At 39.4% G+C, this 21,904-nt stretch overlaps 2 protein-coding genes and 1 long non-coding RNA gene across 10 annotated transcripts in view; 1 reads left to right on the top strand and 2 right to left on the bottom strand.

Annotated features, from left to right (window-relative positions):
• Window positions 1-21,904, top strand: part of LOC135257884 (NADH dehydrogenase [ubiquinone] 1 beta subcomplex subunit 1-like) — a 417,122-nt gene that overhangs the window by 330,915 nt on the left and 64,303 nt on the right. The gene's annotated exons all lie outside the window — the stretch shown is intronic.
• hmbox1b (homeobox containing 1 b) overlaps window positions 1-21,904 on the bottom strand; it is a 424,932-nt gene that overhangs the window by 389,539 nt on the left and 13,489 nt on the right. The window lies entirely within an intron of this gene.
• On the bottom strand, window positions 12,761-18,634 carry LOC135256972 (uncharacterized). The gene is made up of 2 exons (XR_010330553.1): window positions 13,611-18,634; window positions 12,761-13,272 (listed from the first exon to the last, which is right to left on the bottom strand). It is a non-coding gene; the product is annotated as an uncharacterized LOC135256972 (long non-coding RNA).

The raw sequence follows: 21,904 nt of genomic DNA, 5'->3' as shown, positions 1-21,904 counted from the left end.
TTGAGCTTGCAGACACCCAAGAGGACAGTGAACAGGAAACACCAGTGATGAGTGCTGATGAGCCAGAGACTCAAGGAATGTCTGAGATGAACACTGATGATTCCGAGACACAGGAAGGGAATGTACCACAGGAAAATGATAGACAGGATGAAGAGGAACAACAAGGAGAAGTGATACAAGAGGAGATTCTGACATCTCCACATTCAGCTTCAAGTGAGGATGAAAGTGAAGCGGAACAACGATATCAACTGGAGAGAGAGGCGAGCCCCTAAAGTCTTTACCTATGACCACCTGGGGACTCCAGCTTGCTACAGTGCAGGACCTGCAAATGTGATGCCTTACCAGTATCAGTCAATACCGTACAGTCAAGCTCAGCCAGTGACTATGTGGCCAAATCAATTGCAAGCTTACCAACCTGTATTCTTGTATGGATACTAAGAAGGGAACAAACATGGACTGTAAATACAGAGAGAGACTGTTTAACCTGTGAAGAAAGAAAATGATCAGATGTAGAGGAGTCATGTATAGGTAGTACACTTATGGACTTCCCTTCAGAGCTCACACTCAAGACACTCAAGACAGTTAATATTGGGCTGCGTCCCAGGTTGTTCTGTATCATTATGATGTCGAGACGACATCTAATTTTGTAGGGGAGTGTGTGGTAGACTGAATTCATGGAGTTCATCAATTAGACAGAAATGTGTAGAAAAAAAAGAGATTTTATTCATTGAGTTTATTGGTGGACATTTAAAAGGGAATTCATGAAAAAATACATTGCAGTTAAAATAGAAAGATCTATAAATAGTACTTACCTGTTGAAGGGATTAAAAGTCCTGCAAAAGGTTAAAAGAGGTTTAAAATGTCTAAAGACTATTTACCTACTGAAACAGTCCATTCATCAATAGCTGATTTGTTTAGTTTTGGACATGACACTTTAGTGATTAGTTATGCCTGCAGACGGCCAGAAGGGGGAACTGTCGCTACGTTGCTTCATTCTCGATAATGATGCCAGAGAGTGAACATCGTAGCCAGGCTTCTTTATTGATTTCTCTTCTTTTTCGGGTATGGAAATGTCACAAAGCATTGTGTAAACATTTAAATACGTTTACATATATATTGTTCATATGTGTTGCCTTTTGAGTAAGGTTTGGGCATTCTTTCAAACTGTTGAGATCGTTCTTTTATACAAGAGTACGTGGTAGAAATTCATGAAAATTGGGTAAAACTGTAAGAATTCATGATAAACTACTTAAAAGTCACTGCTGGTTTAAGAAAAGTTAAAACCAAAAGCGTAACTTATGTCAATTTAATTGTTTTCGGTAATCTATAAGAAAGCCTTCTAAAACTAATTTTGGATCGATTGCTTATGCCTTCGTCCATACACTAGAGGAGGATCGCGGTCTTTTTCCTCATTCCAGATAAAGCCACTGATGAGGAAACACTGCTTAAGTTGCAATTGTGATCCTTCTCCCCTTTTTCAGGTATGATATTAATTATACACTGTTAATGGAGTGAAAACATGAACGTTAGACATTCCTGACTGTGAAAAAGCACTAATGGAGTTGATGTTGGTGAAGTTTTACTAGTTTTACCGAGTGTATAAATCTAGAAAATGTGCTAGCTTATTTAGCCGCTACAACCATTTTATGTACGATCACAGTAGACACGTGAAATGTCCATGATGTCTCTGTGATGCAGCTACTTTCCGATTGGTATTCCTTTTTAGTTTTTCGGTGTTAATGCCTGTTTGCTGTAATAACGTGCGGGTTACATGTTCATTTTTTTGCCTTTGTTTGAAGTTTATTACTAAATGCCGCGTTTTACCGAGTGTATTTGTGGAGAACACATGGTAGCTATACATGCTAGCTTGCTAGGCCGCGGCAGCCATTTTAATGTCCCAATAGGTTCACGTGGAATGTGCATGCTGTCTAGCTAGCTCGGTCCACGTAAATGGTATCTCTTTCTATTTAGGTACTAGTGCTGTTTCACCGTAATAACCTTTCGTAATAACATATTTGCGGATTTGTTCTTAAGCCATTGTATGTAACTGAAGTGTTTCTTTTATTTGTTTTGTCACTAAAGACATTGTAGATAAATGTGTATCTTGTAATTAAGGTCATATGAAAGGAAAAGTGTGAAGGAATTAAATTAAAGAGTAAATTAGAGAATTAATTGAATGAAACTGAAATGGAATGTAAAATAGCAGACTCTGTTAGATGACTCAATTTAAAAGGGTGCCAAATTGAAATTGATAGTGGAGAATTATTTTAACTATAGTGATGCTATCTACCAGTAACAGTATAATTTAAAAGATAACGGTTGTTATTATTTGAGTCATTGCTTATATGCACTTGTGGAAAAAACTACTAACAACATATCTAATATGCTCCCTCCATGTTAACCTCATATCAAAATGTACTCCAAAAAAACGAAAACTCACAACATTATCTAAATTATTTCCATACAACTTCAAATTACATTCCTTGAGTTTCTTTCTTGTAAAGAACATAGCTTTTGTTTTTTCAACTGAAAATTTAACTCCCCACTTTGTTCCCCACTTTTCAATTTGATTAATTCCATCTTGCACTTTATTCACTATGTGTTCAACATTTCTCCCTCTTTTCCACAAAGCCCCGTCATCTGCAAATAATGACTTCCCCATATCCATAAATATGTTGTTTATCATGATGGAAAATAAAGTTGGACTTACTACACTTCCCTGAGGTGTCCCGTTTTCCACAACATATTGGCTTGATAACTCTGACCCTGTCTTCACCTGAATAGTCCTTCCATCTAAAAAGTCCATAACCCAATTAAACTTTTTCCCTCCGACTCCCATTAAGTTCAGTTTGATTAGAAGTCCCTCGCTCCATAGCATATCATAAGCTTTCTCAACATCAAAAAACACTGCAACCACTGTCTCTTTATTTACTTGCGCTTTCCTTATTTCATTCTCCAGACACAACATTGGATCCGTAGTATTCCTTCCTCTCCTGAATCCATTTTGGTATGACTCCACCATACCTCTTTTTTCCAAAAAGTACATTAACCTCTCATTTATCATACGTTCCATTAACTTACAAATGTGTGATGTCAAGGCAATTACTCTATAGTTTCCAGGCCTGCTGGCATCTTTTCCAGGTTTCCTTATTGGAATAATTATCCCCTCCTTCCAGCTCCTTGGCATTCTCCCCTCTTCCCACACTTTATTATGCAGTGACAACAATTTCACCAGACTTCCTACACTCAGATGTTTTAACATGCTATAACATCTCTCATCTTTACCAGGTGCTGTCTTTCCTGTTTTATCTAGTGCCCTTTTTAATTCTCCCATGCTGAATGGTACATTTTGCCCATCATCATTACTATCTTTTCTGCATAAAGCCTCCATGTTTTCAGACTTTGTTTTCTCTTTGCCTCTTCTTCCTTCTACAGATAAATTATTGGAGCTATGTACCATAACAAACATATTTGCCAATAACTCTGCCTTTTCCTTACTTGTTACTGCAGTCTCATTTCCATCGGTCAGAGCCGGATAACTCCACTCCCTCCTGTCCCCTCCCATCTTTTTTATCATCCCCCATACTTCTCCCACCTGAGTTGTGTTTCCAATTGTACCACAGTACTTTCTCCAATGTGTCCTTTTTGTCTGTCTTATTATCCTCCTTACTACTGTCTGGGCCTGCTTGTACTGAATCATATGTTGAAAATTATGAGTTCTTTTGACTAGTTTAAACGCCTTATTTCTATTTCTCACTGCTTCCTTACACTTATCATCCCACCATGGTACCACTTTCTTCTTCATACTACCTTTACTTTTAGGAATGGATTCTAATGCAGCCGTCATTATGCCTTGCTTTATTTTGCTGTCAAGTGACTCTATGTCCATTCTATCATTAACCTGACTTAGATATCTATCAATTCCTTCCAGAAATTTCTCCCAATCAGCATTCCCAAGGATCAATTTCCCACCTGTGTTCTCTGTGGTCAGTGAGACAGCAATATTTATCTTGCACCAGACTGGGTAATGATCACTCCCTATAGTTCCTTCTTGGTACACTGTCCAATCACACACTGCTGCTGTGTTGTTTGATACGATAAGTGTAAGATCAAGCCCAGCCTCTCTCCCTGAATTAACATCTATTCTTGTACTACTGCCATCATTTAAACATACTAAATTATTTTCATCTAGCAAGTCTTCTAACACCTGACCATTAAGTAGGCAGTATACTTCGTAAGAAGTGGAACTTTTTGAGCAAAACGAGGCAATGAGAACAACTGAAAAACAAAAAGACGCGGTGTTGTGTGTTCGTACGGTGCAGTGTGCAACGGCCTCCAGGGAAAACTTTTGGAAAACTTCTTTCTTGTTCTCCGACCTCCCACTCTCAGCTGTTGGTCCAAGTATCACATGGTTGGTTACGTCCAGGGGTTAAATTTGGATTTAGGAGGTGGGTGGACCCTGAGATCCAGTGGGAGGTGGGTGAAAAAAGGTACAATGAATGTGTCAGCTCAAAATAGTTGTATCTTTAATGTATTGTGCACAAAATTGTAATTAAGGAAAACAATGTTTTAAAAAGAATGTATTCTATTGATGCAAGCTTTTACATAAAATATTTCAAGTTTATTGAATGTCATTAATGCTGAGAATTTTTTTTACCCACGAAAATAATCTGTCGTCATCCTCTTTTGTCCTCACTTCCTTCCTCCTTTATACATATTTCTTAAACTGAAACAAAATAAAACCAGCGGCAACTGGTGAGCTGAAAATTGGTGGGGCGCAAAACTTTCCTTTAAACTAATCATTGATCTCAAACTGTTTTAATTAATTTTCAGTGATTAAGAAGCATGCAAACATCTGACTAAGCGATTGGAAATGGACACACAGCTTCTTTGCATTGTGTTAGGGAGATTAAATGATAAATGTAATTTAGAAAAATCAATTTTAATCACTAAACAGTGAGTATCAATACAATTAATCCGCAAAATAGGCTACTATACTAGTTTTATCGAGTAGCCTAGGCCTTATAGCCTACATGTATTTTCATTTGCAGTACGAAATTGTGCACATTTTTAATCTAGCTACATTATTTGCGGATACATTCCGCACTTCTTTCTCGGCACTCGTATTCATGGCAAATATCTGCAATGCATAGATTGTAAACAAAATTGAATTGCAGGTTTTGTTTTTGCTGGTTATTTTGAAAGCTAACGGGGTAGATACCAGACTGGTGTATCTTGTTTGTTAAGTGTAGACTACTTGGTGATTAAAACAGATTTTTAACGGATAAATTGAATTTATGATTTAATCCCCCTAACATGGTATGAAGACGCTGTGTGTTAGACTACTTGCCATTTGATTAGTCTGATTGTTGGCACGCTTGATAATGAAGGAAAATTACTAATGAAAACAGGTTGAGATCAATGATTAGTTTACAGGAAAGTTTTGCGCCCCACCAATTTTCAGCTCACCAGTCACGAGTTGCCGCTGAATAAAACGTTATGTGGGAAATAGCTATTCAATCCTAGCTTAGCTGCTGACCAGCAACCTGATGATTTTGCTCAAGCAATCAAAGTTGCCGTGTTCGTGGGGGCTGTTTATTCATCTCTCTTTAAAATGTTGCATAGATGAAATTACATGTTATTGAAATTACCTACCATGTCCGCTTCCAAACAATCAAGACAATCAACGATATTTTTCTTTCTGTGCCTGTCTATATAAACGATATGTTCCTCCTGAGTTTTTTTTCTTTGGATTTTTGATTGGTTGACCAAGTAACTGGCTAGAGGGAACACATGGACAGTGACTTTAAACAGTGCGGTGTTCTCACTGAGTATACCGACATCAGTGTTCGTGGACATGTTCGCCGGTGGTTGTCAATCCTGAAGTTCTTTCTTCTTACAAAGTATACTGCCAGTTTTAGCGTCTGTTCTATCACTCCCCCATAATGTGTTATGTCCATTAAAATCACCACACCAAACCGTGCTACTACCATTCTGCCCTTCTATCTCCTCAAGCTTGCTTAACTCTAGCCTTTTGCACGGATTATAGTAATTCACAATCACTAACTCTTTCCTTCCTGCCCACACTTTTACTACCACATACTCTTGCTCATTACCTATACCTATTACTCTGTAAGGGATGCCTTGCTTTACAAAAGTGACACATCCTCCTCCTCCCCCCTCTCTCCTATCTCGCCTCACTGCCACGTACCCATATAAAACAAAATCCAAGACTTTAACCAGGACTCTTGAATGCACACAATGTCTGGTTTTTCTCTCCTACTGACTACAAACTGCTTGAAATCTTGCCCATTAGCAATCAGGCTTCTCGCATTCCACTGGAGAATTAAAATTGTTAGTAATATCAACCCACATGCTGTTTCTTGACTTGACTGTACACTGAGTTCATCCCTTACTTCTTCCCATTTTAAACCTATCATATCCAAGTGGTGCACTGCTGCTTTGACAATAACCTGAATCCTTTCTGTTTTAGATTTGATCTCAGACATTGCATTTATCATTACTGCTAGGAAAGTCATCAATTTCTTCTTCTCTATCCATGCACTCTTCTTATCTTGCTTTTCTTTTGCTGCCGCTTGTTCTTTGCTACATCCACCCTCCTTATTCAGTTTTTCCTGTCCTGCCATCTTAACTGCCTCAGCATATGAGACTATTTCCTTCCTCCTTATCTCCTGCACCTCCACCTCTTTTCTCAACACTTCACAGCCCCAATAAGCCACACTATGATTCACTTCACAATAACATTTTTGTCTCACTCCCTCTCCACACTTCCCATGCTCATGTTCCCCACCACATCTAGCACACCTTCTCTTCCCTTTGCACACCTTAGCCACATGCCCAAATTCCTGGCAGTTAAAACATCTCATTGGCTTTGGTATGAACTCTCTAACTCTGTATCTCACAAATCCAAAGTATAATTCCTTTGGGAGAACCTTTGTTTCAAACTCGATCAAAACGGTCTCAGTCTCTTCTTTCTCCGCTCCCCTTGTCATTCTTTTAGCACTTAACTACCCTATTCCGCACCCTCAAGTTCTGTACCAGTTGCTTCATACTAACTATAAGAGGTAATCCAGAAATTACCCCCTTGCACCCACCGCTCCACTGCTACCCCACTCTTACTACTTTGACTCCTTTAGCTTTTCCAGCACTACTCATTTTCTTTGCCTTCTCCATCTGCACTTCAGTGTCGCATCCTATAAGCAAGTTTCCATCTCCCAAAACTCTTGCGTACTTCACTTCTCCAATTTGTCCTCTGATAGTTTTAGTTATCTTCAGCAGATTGACTTTCTTTACTCCCCCCTCTCAAATGTCACCACTACATTTATCACTCGTGCCTTCGGGTCCTCCTCCTCCCTCTCGCTCCCCTCACTCTCCGTTCCACCTGAGCTAGTTCCGTCCTCTTTTCTCTCTCTCTTCTACTTTCCTTCATGCCTCTGTTCCCTCTCACCACCTGCCACTCACTCTCCCTCCTCTCATCTTCCTCCATGCTGTCACCAGCCGTCTCCCTCCCTGCCATCCTGTCAGGGATTGTAAGGAGGACCAGTGCAAGAATACCATTCCGGACCTATACAGGCCGTCGGTCGATATTCCTACAAAATGCTCCCCCCAACACCCAATCCTACTGCTACCAAGTCCCGATGTCCGCAAACCAAAGTCAATGTCGTTTTATCAATCAAAAATAGTCAAACCAAGTCAAAAACCAGCGTAGCACAATGCACGATTTCAAACTTTCCCGACCACAAAATGTCAACAATCATTCAGCGTTGCTATTTGACGACGTCAGACCTCAGCTCCAAACTCTTGTGGTGAAAGCTGGAATAGACTTTGCCAGTGTGAATTTAACATATTGTAGGCTTGCATTACAGACAAGATATGGCACTTAAACATGACAACATGTTTCAATTCACAAAATGTGACCACGCATTTGTGTGCGTCACGCTAGTGCAGTGCCATGAATGTAACCTTTTCCGTATTTTAACAGGTAGTAAACCCAGTGGCAGCTGGTCAATTGAAATACGCAATGTATTCAATGATATCTGAAATATGACAAAAAAAACTTGAACTTGAACATACGCAGTTCACTGGTTGTTCCCTCTTACTCATTTCCATGCGTCCATGCGGCCATCGCCCACAGTAGAGGGTCAGTGCAGCAACTGAGCCAATGGCTGGCTGAAGTTATGCACATGGCAACATAAATTAAACCAATCAGTGTCCTAAAATGGAATGGGACAAGGCCGATATTGCCATTGCCCCAAGCACATTTACAAGAGGGTAGCATGTGACCGCTAGCTAAGGAACTGTCTTGTAATTTCTTTACCCGTGATCCATTTTGTGCTGCAGGTGTTGTTGTGTACTTGCAGCCCACAGTGGCTGTTAGGTATTTTAGGTAGCTACCGTGGGTGAAATTGGTAGTGTGGACATGGTATTAGGCTGTGAACTTGCAGAAGTTTTGTCTTTATCGCAGCTTTGGTTTGAATTTTGAAACTATACCACCCAAAATGCACACTTTAAACCTTTGCACCATACAACTTCAAACATTTTAATAACAAACAATTCAACAGATACAAAATGGAAAAAATGTTTTGTAAAAAGTGTCAAACAATAGTTTTTATTTCAATTAAACATTGTATTGTAAATCTTTGTTCTAAACATTAAGCACAAAAGCTCAAGCAGGTAAACAGCTATCAAATATATAACAATTATAAACATTAAACATCACTAAACATTAAACTGGAAACGTCAAACGGTTCAACAGCTAAAACATTTATATAATATATATATAACAATTATAAACAACAAACATCACTACATGGAAAAACGTTTTCTGAACAATGTGAAACAATAGTTTGCATATAGTTTCAAATAAGCATTGTGTTATAACTGTACTAAACATTAAACTGGAAACGTCTATACACTTCAACAGCTATAACATCTTAAAAACTGTAGAAAATTAAAATGTGTATACTGAAATATATAAAAATAACAAACAATAAACATACTTTTGAAAACTGACCCAAAAAGTGCAATCACATCTACAATCTCAGGGTTTTCCCCAGAAAAGTTGCTGGGCCCGGTGGCAAGTATCTTTTGACAGGGACCAGCGCGGGCCGACGGCCAAGTGTCTTTTTTGATGGGGGCCCGGCGCGGGCCAGCAACAGACTGATGGCAGCATTAAGGTAGGGCCCCATAGTTTCTGTGATAACAGAATCACGGACGGAATCGCGAAATTGAGAATTTAAAAAAGCTATAACACATATTCCATAGGCCCTTACATTAAGTCAGTGCTAAAAGCTGACTGGAGATTTGAGAATATGACTACGTAATGTGAATGTTGTTATAAATAAGTAATTTATTCAACACACATTTAAAAAAATCAACAACTATTTACAGCATAGCAGAGTCTTACAAAGAATCTGACAACAATGTACAGTCTTGGAATGCTGCGGTTTCTTAAACAACAAAAGAAATTAAATAAAATTTAAATAAATAGGCTAATATCAAAGTTTTTGCACTCTTGAAAAAAAACCTGGCTACTGATTCTTACAGCCATGGAATGCTGGGCACATTTCAACAACAAAAGAAATTAAATTAAAATAAATAATATCAAGGTTTTTGAACTCTACAAAAAACTTGTATTCAAGTCCTGATTGGCTACTGAATCTTACAACAAACCTTGGAATGCTGAGCACATTTAAAAAACTGTCTAAGGTTTTTTGGCTTTTACAGTAGGCTACCTTTCCTCCTTTTTGCCGCAGTGTTAACACATTTTTACATTTGCCGGCCAGGCACTCTTCACCATAAGAAGAAATTTTAGGATTTTTCCGATATTACTTGTGTCGAAAGTGCTGCAATGGAAACAACGATGGATTTACTATGTAGCCACATCTGCCCAAAATGTAAACAAGTCAGGCACTTTTCACGGTCGGGAAAAACTTTATGACAACGTTGTCGTGCACATCAATGTCATCAAGCTAACGTTATTAACCTCTTAAGGCACAAGCCAAATTTTGCCAATCCTTGCCCATTTAGGGGGTACCCTATTTAAAGCTTTATAACTCCAGACGTGAACACCACAGAGACTTGAAAAATGGCTTAAATGAAGCAAGACATTTGTACAATTTACAATACTAACACAGATTAGTTTATATTTATAATTTCGGAAGAAATAAAGTGCCACAAATGCAATTGTTTTGACAAAAAATCCAAAATAAATTTGCACTTTTTAAGTTCGCAATGAAATACTGCGAGATTGAATATATGCAGGAGGTTAAACTATACATGTGCTAGGTCAAAAACTTCTTGACCACAAGTTCATAAAATCTAAGGGTGGATATGTAGAACTACTATAGATGTATGAAGCAAAAACTAAGCAGTGTACCCAGCATCTCCAAATCTATCCAAAATGTCTAAATTATGCATTGCTGTAAATCATAACATATCCATGTATTTCACTACAAATCAACTGTTTTGACTCAAGAAAATCACTGTTGCATAATTTTCAAATGGGAATTACAAGCTTTCAGTCAGTACAGTGGTCTAAAATAGCTAGGTGTCCAGAAACATATCCAAAATCTCTCCAAAATTGAATAAAATGTTTTTTGTCCATTATAAAGCATATAAATGAGCCCCTTATGAGGGTTTAAGATGAAACATTGCTATCAGATTAAAAAAATAATGCAAAAACATTGTCACACAATGCGGTACAGTACCTAAATGTGTAATAATTAACTCGTGTGTATTTCTATACTCTGTACTCTCGTATGTTTTATTGTACGGGGATGAGACAACATGAAAACAATTTTCACCCGTCCACCACGTTTTGGCAATGTTCCAGCTATGACGTCATCACTGTTGCATGCTTCACAAAAACTATTACACTTCCGTCTAACGCTTACATTACAGTGTGAAATATTTACATTATATAACACCACTAACCTATTTAAAAATACTCAATTTCAAAAAGAACGTATATAACCGAAATATTTTGAACGATAATACTTACATAGCAATGGTGAAATCTCCTCTATGTTCAGTAGATAGAGACAGAGAGACAGTATCAATTATATTGTTCTATTCGCTTCTGTTTTGCTCCAGAAAACGATGTCAGCTAGGTCTATCAGCAAACATATGGCTTAGCTATGTTCAGAAGTCCTCAATAATAATAGTATTTTCCAAGAAATTACGAAATATCCGTGAACATGTTTCGTTAGGTGCATCGTATTTGTCTGCTAACAGAGTGTGATTGCGTAAGTGAATGCTATGCTAAGAATATTTTCTGTTACGCTGACCTATAAAACGCTATTCCGAAAGCAGAATTAGACATGTTATACATCGTTAGAAAGCTTATACTCTCGCCTACCGAATAAATGAATTGTAAATCTAGTCAGACTGTACTAAAAAGGGCGACGACGCCGTAAACAACAGGTGTGGTGTTACGCACAGCTATTTTGGAAGATACCCAGGCGTCACAGATGCGCCTATATTTCCCAAACGGATTGTCCAAGACAATATATGACCACGCAGTCTCAAAAGGGACATCTCTACACGTAAAACCAACAGTAAGGTTTTATATTTATTCAATATTTAGTCCCAGATATTGACTGTAGAATGACATGGTATCATTTTTAAAAACTTTCTCGTTTATTTCGTTATTCAGTGAGCAGCGTTTTCACTGCTGTATAGGCATATCTTAGGGCTATTGTCGGGTTTATCTTGTTGCTATGACGGAATACGATTTTTTAGTGGTGAAAGAATATTTTTATGAATGCCAAGATAGACAATATTGTCCATTATGTCAAGGGTGGGGGGTGTTTTTTAGATGAGACTGCAGGGAGGGGGTGTGTGTTAAATGAACGACGGGAGCGACAATGGTGGGGCTGCGAAACTCCGTTTTCGGCATAGTTGTCATGTATCGTCTACTAATGAAACTGAAACAACGCGTTTCTGTTTTCATCTCACACTTTGGTTGCAGTAGCACCGAATGTTTGAGTTTAGTAATTTAGGCACGCAGGCGTGCCCACCACTAGGGGCTGTGCGCTAAGAGGTTAATAAACAAGTGAAGTTGTGATTTCGATGGCAATGAATAAGTCATGTAATGTTACAATATATCGAATGTTACATTCATGCTACTATTTTAACGTTACCTACACACTGCTTAAGTTAATATAAAAAGAATTTACTTACCGACGAGATGAAGTGATAACGCAGTTTGTAACGAGGTTAGTTAGCCTACTAAATACGAAATGGTGGCTTGCTAGGTAACGTTAGCTTGTGTTAGTTGGAAGCGTCGAGTGTTGAACGTCACTCTGCGCACAATGAGGGTAAAGAACACTGACCTCAGACCTGCTTTCCTACAGTGCGTTCACGTTTTAACCAACAGATGTCGCTGGTGAGCTTTTCAATTGAGCCGCCCCACTGTAACTGTAGTTTGAAAAACATCTTAAACATACATACATTTTTTTTAATTTTTTTAAATTCTCCGATGCTTAGGCCCGGCGGGGGGTCAACTTAGGCCCGGTGGGCCGCCGGGCTTGCAATACACTGGCGGAAACCCTGAATCCATCAACAGCGTTTCCAGGACCACCATCATCCTTCGCAGAAGTGTCCTCATTCTTTTCAAAACGCTGCTTGATTGTCGTGATCAAGCTCTTTTCATTGACAGAAACATTAAACTCAGCAACATTAATGAAGAGCTCCTCCATGTCATTCAGTAGATGGCACGTTATACTCAGTGAAGTACGCACTAATTGCGGAATTTGTGACCGTCAGTCCATGATCTGTGCCGTTGATTGTCAGTGACATGGTGCCTCTATACTGTTGTGGAGTAGCAGCATGACTTCTGCAGCAGTTTGCAGCACTCACATCTGTGGACCGATGACTTGGCTTTGAACTCATCCTGGGGTGTCTGGCATTTTGGACAGCGACGTTTGCAGATCACCTGTATTCCACTAACAGTTCCTGACAATTTGGAAAGCTTCTCGCCCTCACCAAGTTCACTGCAATCAGCCTCTGTGATCGTAGTGGATGGACTCCCCGACAGATATATTCCTCCTTTCCTTTCTCTTGTCGATAGGTTAACTTTTAGGATTTCAAAGCACCCACTTGAATAATCTGTTTGTCCCACAAAGTAAGTTTCACCTGTCCTGATGAATCGCCGATCTGGAATACTTTTAGCTCGCAGTCTGTTCCATTCACAGGGACAACTTTGCTCAGGGTTCCCTGGGCCAGAATTTTCGCTTCCATGACACTGACCTGTTACACACACAAAGGCGCAAAAATTAGGACTGCAAAGAAAATATTAATAACCGCTGACTTCAGAATATATGCTATGACATTGCAATTAAATTGAAATTACTGTAGCCTCATTCACATTTAAAGGCGCATTAAAAACGGCTTTCTTAAAACGTGTTAATACTAATTGTGCACTACACCAACATGATAACACACGTTAATTAAAATTTAAAGGCATATTAAAAACATCTTTTTCAAAACAGGTTAATATGCTTTCAACAATGGGCTCCGTCAAGAAGACAACGCACGACTCCATTTAATTGAAGTCGTGGTTACGTTATACTGTACCATGTACTCACAGTTTGCCTAGGTCCAAGCGCTTGCACCTTGGCAATGTACAGTTTTGAACTGCTGGGAGGGACCGTTGGCAAAAATGGCACCTTGACCACCTGGAAGCTGGTAGCTCTGTTGCATAGGATGTGAAACCCGGCAGGATCCGAGAAGCCTAGAAAACATAACAACAATCAGTAAACATGATTTCAATTTAGGCTAAATGACCACTTGGTGTGAATTACAATTGCCTGTTGTATTTACTTTCATTTAAAAAAAATTACGACTTACTAATGCTTCGCTTCACGTTCCTCAGCTTCACTGCCGTGATGTTTTTGCAGGCTTGAGCAAAACTTTATGATATTCATCTCTACCAGTTTGAAGCACTGCATTAAAGTATTTTACATTGCGCTTTGAAACTGTGCTCGGCAAGACACAGTGCAAAAAGCCTTCTAATGTTTCGGACTCTTCTTTTGCTATTTTGGCAGGGCTGGCCATGGTTATAGACTTCTCCTCATAAGCAATGCTCTCCGTGGGACACTGTCTTAGAGGACACACATATATATAGACTTCGGATACCATACATCTCTGTGCCCTCTTCACTGTCAGACAAAAATGATACATTGTTGTGGCTTGACCCAGACATTAGGGTTCAGATTCCCTGGACTTTTAAAAAAATTCTGTCAGGAAGAACAAACACCTCCACACCTGAATTGTACAATGTACAACAGGTTGTTGGCGTGAGCCTCCTGCATGTGCAACAATACAAGCACTTGGGGACATTCCTTGATGACAAATTAATGTTTCATGCAAACACTAATTTTAAATGCATACTTTATTTTAAAGGAAATTAAGGTGATTAATGTACACAAGACATTGATGAAAGTGTTTTATTCTTCTTTAATTGACTCTGTGTGTAGCCACAGGTGGGCCTCGCTAAGCTTTGAACCCCCATAAGAAACACAGGTCCATCCAAGTGTCTTATTTACGAAGACGCCAATGTGGGATCAATATCAATCACCTAACTACATAGATGTCATCATTGATGTCATTTTACTATTGCATCATCACTGACTACCATATTCAGAAAGGTGACCAATAAAAGACAAGGGAAAAACTTGCAAATGTCCTTCTCTGTAACTGAGCTTCTTGGAAGCATTGCATAGCAAGTGGCAGGTTATGTGTCTCAGTGCTTACAGAATATGATTAGGTATTGGCTACACAATTACCCTAGAAGTTACTGGAACCTCTTAGAATGCATAACATGGTTCAAAAATGACACACATACATTAAAGTGTGAGTTTTACAAAACGGAGGCACATAATTTGAATAATTTTTTTAATACATTTTATTTACTTCCATTTGGATCACGCATTTATTTGCTGGTGTTGGTTTGGTGTTTAATATGTTTTTTGTCTCTCTCTATGTGTGTGTGTATGCATCCTTGTTTGATCCATGTTTTGCTCTCTTATCTCAGTGTATACATTGTTGATAAATAACAATATCAATTTTGCTCTCATCTTTACACACTGGTGTGTTGCACTGTGAGCACCAGCTGCTGATGTTGTGAACCTTCACAGCTAGTCAGGTCATTTTGATCAGGGCAATGCATTAAATTCAATAGGGATTCTATCTAGGTCATTTTGACCCACGCTATGTAAACTTGAGGTACTGATTTAAAAGTGAATTTATTAAAATAGTAAAAAAGGAAAAACAAAAACCATGACTTGTGCACATCTAAAACAAGTTTTTTGAAGAATACCTGGAACATTAAATGATAACATTGGTTAATTACCAAGATGTAGAAAAGAAACACTTGGCAGGGTCATTTTTGACACGTTATGGGTTACGGTTAATTAAAGGCTCACTGATTTCTGGCTATGCAGCTGTGACAGACTAAGGAATCCAGACACTACATGATAGGACAGTATGCTTCTCGCACCACCAAATTGGTACATTTGGGGTGCTGTCCTTACTACCAGACAAAAATGAAACTATTTTATCTTCACCCAGACATTAGACTTCAATTTTCCAGAACTCTAAGTTATGCAAGAAAGCAAAAAAAAAAAAAAACAAATTCTGCACCCCTGACCTTTAATTCTGGGCAATTGTCTTTAAGAGTTAAAAGGATAGTTGCCAGGTTGAACAATATGGCCGCAGTGTACCCACAAATTCACCCATGAAGGCACCATAAAGAAAGAGTGGCCATATCTCTGCAATGCTTTTGCTCATTGGCATAAAACACGGTACACGTGCTTACCATGAGGCATGGGTTGCACACACCAAGTTTAGTGAAATTTGGCCACATTGGGGTGCTATACTGAAAAACAGGTTTAGCACCAATGTTGTCCACGTGCTTAGATTTTAATGACATTTTTTCCCAATGGACATCACAAGTCACAGAACACACAAAGAAAAGCAGATATTGCGACCAGTTTTTTTTGTAGATCATTACATTATTACATGTCAGGTCCTAACTGGGAAATCAACACATAGTTCAATGTCCAAATGGCATGGCTGCTAAGATACAATTAGTTTGCAGCACTTAAAATAGGCACATCTCCTGCACTTTCTGACATACTGCCACAACTAATACACTAAATAGTGTTGAAGAAACACTTGGACTTACCATATTGGCCTGAATATAAGACGGCATTCTTTTTTTTCAGAAATTGCATCTGGAAAGTGGGGTTGTCTTACCTGGTAGAACTAGACTTTATGTCATTATACATTAACAACAGCAGATGGCGCCATTTATCTGTGAAATGGTTGCTATTCACAAGGCGATGGTTCAACGGTATTAGAAATCCCAGTAGACTAGTTTTTTTATTTAATTTAAATAACTTATTCATTGAAAACGTGATTACATTTTTTTTATTTTAAATGTGACAATTCATTTAAAACACGTAGAAAATATATCAGCATACCTTATTTTATTCCTTGTGTTTTATTAAATTCATGTCAAATGAAATTAAAAATTAAGAATTGATCTTCAAAATTCTTCCACCAAAAAAAGGAGTTGAAAAATGGGGGGTCCTTTTCTAATCAGGGACATGTTATATTCAGCTGATATGGCATGTTCTCTGCCATTATTCCCACGATTTTAGATTTTTTCAAATACCCAAAAATTGCACTCCTCCAACAGCGTTGGCACTTCTTATTACAATGTTCCAAGAAGGCACACAGCATTTTATGGCACTGCTTATGTTTAAGCTTGATATGCAGTGGGGGGCAGTACAGTGGTGCAAATGGGTAGCACTACTGCCTAACAATATGGAGGTTTCAAGTTCGGGGTGCGTCCGCTTTCAGTTTGTACCTTGTCCCTGTGTTCATGTGGGTTTCCTCTGGATATTCTGCTTTTCTACCACAGTCCAAACACGTTTAGGTAATGTCAATTGGACATGCAATATTGCCCATAGGTGTAAGTGTGAGAGTGTGTGTCAATGTGTCTGTTCACCCTGTGATGGACTGGTGTCTTGTTCAGGGGTTGTTCTGATTACTCGTCTACCTGGTGGCCCCGTAGGGCTTGGCCCATTCATTGTTGCTTGTGGCTATATTTTAGCTTTAAGCATTGTTTCTAACACTTAATATGACCAGTATTTCAATAAACCCGTAAAACTGAGCGTCACGTTCAAATTGTCGTTTTATGTAGTTATGACATTCTTAGAAGTTTGATTGAAATGTACTGCCTACACACGTGTGGTGGCACACATTAGCCGGATTACTTTTTTTTTGTATTTACTGATTTGGTTATTGCGATCGTCACTCATGTTCTAGCTGATGCTATTGGTTAGAGGGCGGGATTACTGGGCCAAAATGCAATGCCGAGGCAGATATTCGGGGCACTCCAGATTGTACATTGTACAAGCAGCTGTGTTCGATTATTACTGCGGTCGATTATTCCAGTTTTCGTGGTCTTAGAATTTTCGGGATGTTATTTTTTGTGTGACTTGAAGTGAAGAAACCGTGTCTTTGCCCACACAAGTACGTTTGTGTTTAGAAGCAAAAATTGTATTGCGAGTGGACCCCTCTGCGGTGCGCAACGTAGAGAGTTCCAGAATCTCCGGTGAAAGCGGATTCATTGCGATATCGGTAACGTTATTTTTCTTTCAGTAACCAAGCGTTGGGTACTGTTTTATCTATATTTTCCCAACAAAGCGTTGGATGATTATTTTCGTTGCGTAGCTTGCCAGCCGTTGGCTATCGGTGTATATAAGATACATGCTAGTTAGCAGCTAGGTAGCCACCTGTGCTGTTGTAGTTAATGTCAGCAGCTAGCGAATGTTATAGCCTGCTAGATAGCTGCTCGCTGTGGCGTGGACTGTTAGGCTATTGTGTCAGCATCGGGAACAGAAGAGGATAATCTCAGATAGCGCCCCAAGCATACCTGGAAACGCTTGGCGGTTCCTCTGAGCAGAGCCGGTCCGGACCTCCCTGGGGCCCTCCTACCTGACCCGTGAGCCATGTAAACCATTTTCCATGGCCACACAGTCCCACCTGACACCCCAGTGCTCCCACTACAGTCCTCCCTCCTTTAAAACAGTTTGCTCTATCTGTCAGTCTAAGAATAAGAATATTTAATCAGTAGTCAATGTCAATCCATTGCTTTCCATCTTGCATTAGTCCAGAGTTGTAACTAAACCTTGACTGAGAGACTAGATAATCATTGTCTTGTTTTAAAATTATGTGCACCTATGAGGAGTGCTATCACGCCAATATATTGTCTGGACTGGACCCCACAGAGGTTAATTTCGTGCATGCGCATATGAACGCATGTTCACGCGTGACGCGGTTATCTTTTCTGAGCTGCAGTTTATAAACACAGTTGCCCGTTGGCGTTTATCAGACGTAATAATTAAGCATTATAAAACGGGTAGCTCAATTCAAGCAATCTGATTGGTTCATAGCCGTGGTATAATAACCATACCACGTATGACGTCTAATTCCTTTGCACAATTCAGTATCACTCTGCGTCTGAGGAAAAAAAAAAACGTTTTAAAAAATTTAAATCTAAATTGGAGTGTGTCTATTACTTTCATATTGCCATACTTTGTGACCGTTTTATAAAAGCAACAGCTCACTTCAAGCCGTGAATTCTTCACAAATTAATTCTCACCTTTCTGGGTCATGCAATTGACATGTATCTCATCTCCATGAATCACCATGATGTGACCAACATACAGCTTGCCATCATATTGTACAATCACAAATTTGCCTTCTGTGCACTTATCTTCTTCCTCACAAGAGTCATATGATTCAAGTTGGCGCAGAGTGGCAGCATTGTCTCCAATATGTGGAGCATTTCCAAATTCCAGTTTTTTTGGTTTGTGGCAAGAGCATACTTCGGGATATGTACAGAAACAGCTCACGTCTCTGTACAGGATCACTCCTGGAGATGATGACAACACTTGGTGTGTATTGAGGATTCCTGTGACCGGTCGAACAGATGGGGGGAAGCATTTCATCAAAAGTTTCAATGTCCTACTCTTCAATCCATTTGAATTTCACGCTTGTCTGCGTTTTAGAGGACAGAAACTCATAGACATCTCTGGGAGACATCTCTGAAAATCACTGCCACTCTGTACGTGCATGTCGGCCATTCGTTTTGCTGCACCGCCAACACCATCTGGTGCTCCCTTCCCATGTAACCTTTCAGAGTAATTCCAGGTTACATGTTTGAATCCCATTGTGAAGGGAACTGTGCTCAGCAGGTAACAGTTGGCTTTATTTCGGTATTTGTGTTACCAGTCCATCGCTGATGACATGCAGTGTGTCAATGTCTCGGACATGTTTCGCTTTTACATCTTCCAGAGCAGGTTTGATGTGCACCCAGACAGGTCTCTCGTCATGCCTTAATGATGGTGATAGAGTTGCATAGCTCTGGGATCCTTGTGATGTGTATGCAACTGCTGTATGGATAGTAACTTGTTGCCGATTTCCCCCAAAATGAAAGGCCTGGATTTCTGAATTAAGCTTCCATCCATAGTTCTCTGAAAAGTCAATGTGTAGGACCATTTCATTTTCAGCAACTTTTTCTTTAATTTCCATAAATTTTCTGGCCTGGTGTAGCCAATTATACTGGTGGCTTCCAATTCCTTCCAGCTCATGCCTGAACTTCTCAACCATTTGTTCAACAGTGCCACACTTTGTTTTCTTGATCCAATTCTTGTAGAATTTATCACCAACAGTCACATCCTCTCTTTGCCACTGTCCCCATCTTGCAGCATCAAGGAGGTTGTGTTGGCCAGCTGAGTCTCATCAAAACAGCACTTTGTGCATTCCCTGTACTTGCATTTTTTGTTTTCAGCATTGCATGTAATGTCTGAGAGCAGCAACAACAAGCTGCGTGTTTGAATTATGCCCGTGTGCCATGCTGTCAATGAGGAGCCGCATATTCTCATGCTGATAACAAGCACACATTGCGGTCAGTTGCTTTAGCCTCTGTGATATAAAATGGCTTATATCTCACAAACTGTCTGTATGACATTGACTGTTTTCTACTGGAGTCTTTACAGTAGTCACTGTAGAGGTCTCATAGAGATTTTGTGAGAACTCGTCGCTGCCTTTTGATCACCTGTCAACAGTGTCTTTCTTTCCAGCCAGAAGTCTACTGTTTTCATCCCTTGACAAGAAGGACACAACTTGTTTCTTCTCAGTGGCTGTTTTTTTCTCTGCTGGTACACTAAATTTCTCACTCACTTGCCTTTTTGCCTTATTTTGAGTTAGGCGATACATTTAATGAGACCAAACTTTCGAATATGCTGGGATATAAAACGGTATTACAAAAGTATGACATATACATAGTTAGAAAGCTTATTCTGTCACCTATTGGGTCGATGAAGTGTAGATCAAGCCAGTTTGTACTACAAGGACAACAACACCGAAAGCAACATGTGTGGTATTACAAGCTGACATCGTTTTCTGGAGTAAGACCGGATCAGAAGCTGCTGCACACATGTTGTTTACGGCGTTGTTGCCCTTTTTAGCACAGTCTGGCTTGTTTGAGAATTCATTTGTTCAGTAGGTGAGAGTATAAGCTTTCTAACCATGTATAACACGTCTAATTTTGGTTTTGGAATATCGCTTTATAGATCAACCGAAAGTTCTCATCATCGCATTCACTTAGACATTCACTCTGTGTTAGCAGTCAAAGACGCTGCACCTGACGAGATGTTGTCAACGATTTTTTGTAATTTTTGGGAAATACTATTATTATTGAGGACTTTTGGGTATGCCTAAGCCATATGTTTGTTGATATACCTAGCTGACAGCGTTTTCATTTGTAATTTTGCATTTGGAATAATGTTTTTATCGCATTCACTTCCACATTTAGCTATGACCTGTTGCCTGTGCTATATCCTTTCTGGTGGCTAAGTCGCCAGGAAACCTTGTTTCAAGAACACAATCCGTGCATGTATGTCTTCGTCAAGGTCTTATCTACGTTGCAGTATAAAGCATTTGAGGTTTACGAATGTGTTTTCTGTAATTACAACGAAAACGGAGATATGCACCGTCTCTGGGTTCTGAATTTCCAGTAGATAAACCAGGTGAAAACGTACTGCCGACTGCATCACGTGTGCAAAGCCGACCAATGTTGTAACTTCATCACTCACATAAGTATGATGTCACATTCCCCATTCATTCTCTATGGGAAAAATATCCCAAAAAAACCTTGCTAGGTCTTTACCGAGTCCAATGAGGCAACCCATAATTCTCTATGACAAACAGTTAAAAAGTTATAAAATATCAAACATCGGCCAGTCAGGAAAGGGGGCGAGGCTACACAATTTGTGGGCAATTTTGCCCCATAGAGATGAATCCACAGAGAGACCAGAGTACAGCTGCTAGAAGACAGAGCATTGTGACATCACAAGGGTGAACATTCCGCCATTCATTCTCTATGGGAAAAATTGTCCACAAAAATTAGAATTTCTCAAAAACCGTGCACCGAAACTTCCCACAAAGTAATAGCACACATTCTCGATGAAACCGCTCGATTTGACAGAGTGCTTGCACGTGTATGTGGTGCAAAAATTCTGGGAGGAGTAGCGATCCAAAAAATGGGTGGAATAAAAATAACTAGACGATTCCTGCAGAAATTGTGAAGTGTGGTTGCTCCCAATGCAAAGTTGACTTTGTGTTGGAACAGTGAACAGTGCTAGGAAGTTGCTATATTGTTCTAGGCGGTGTCAAGGGTGTTGCTAGGTGATTGTTGTGGAGTTCTAGGCGGTTGTTAGGGTGTTGCTATGGAGATCTAGGGGGTTACTACGAGTTGCTAGAGGGTTGCTATGGTGTTCTAGGCGATTGCTAAGGTGTTCTAGGT

This window comes from Anguilla rostrata, chromosome 6 (assembly GCF_018555375.3).
Source record: "Anguilla rostrata isolate EN2019 chromosome 6, ASM1855537v3, whole genome shotgun sequence".
In the NCBI taxonomy this organism is placed as follows: domain Eukaryota; kingdom Metazoa; phylum Chordata; class Actinopteri; order Anguilliformes; family Anguillidae; genus Anguilla; species Anguilla rostrata.
Note: the sequence above shows the minus strand (reverse complement) of the source record. Positions and strands in the feature narration are given on the sequence as shown.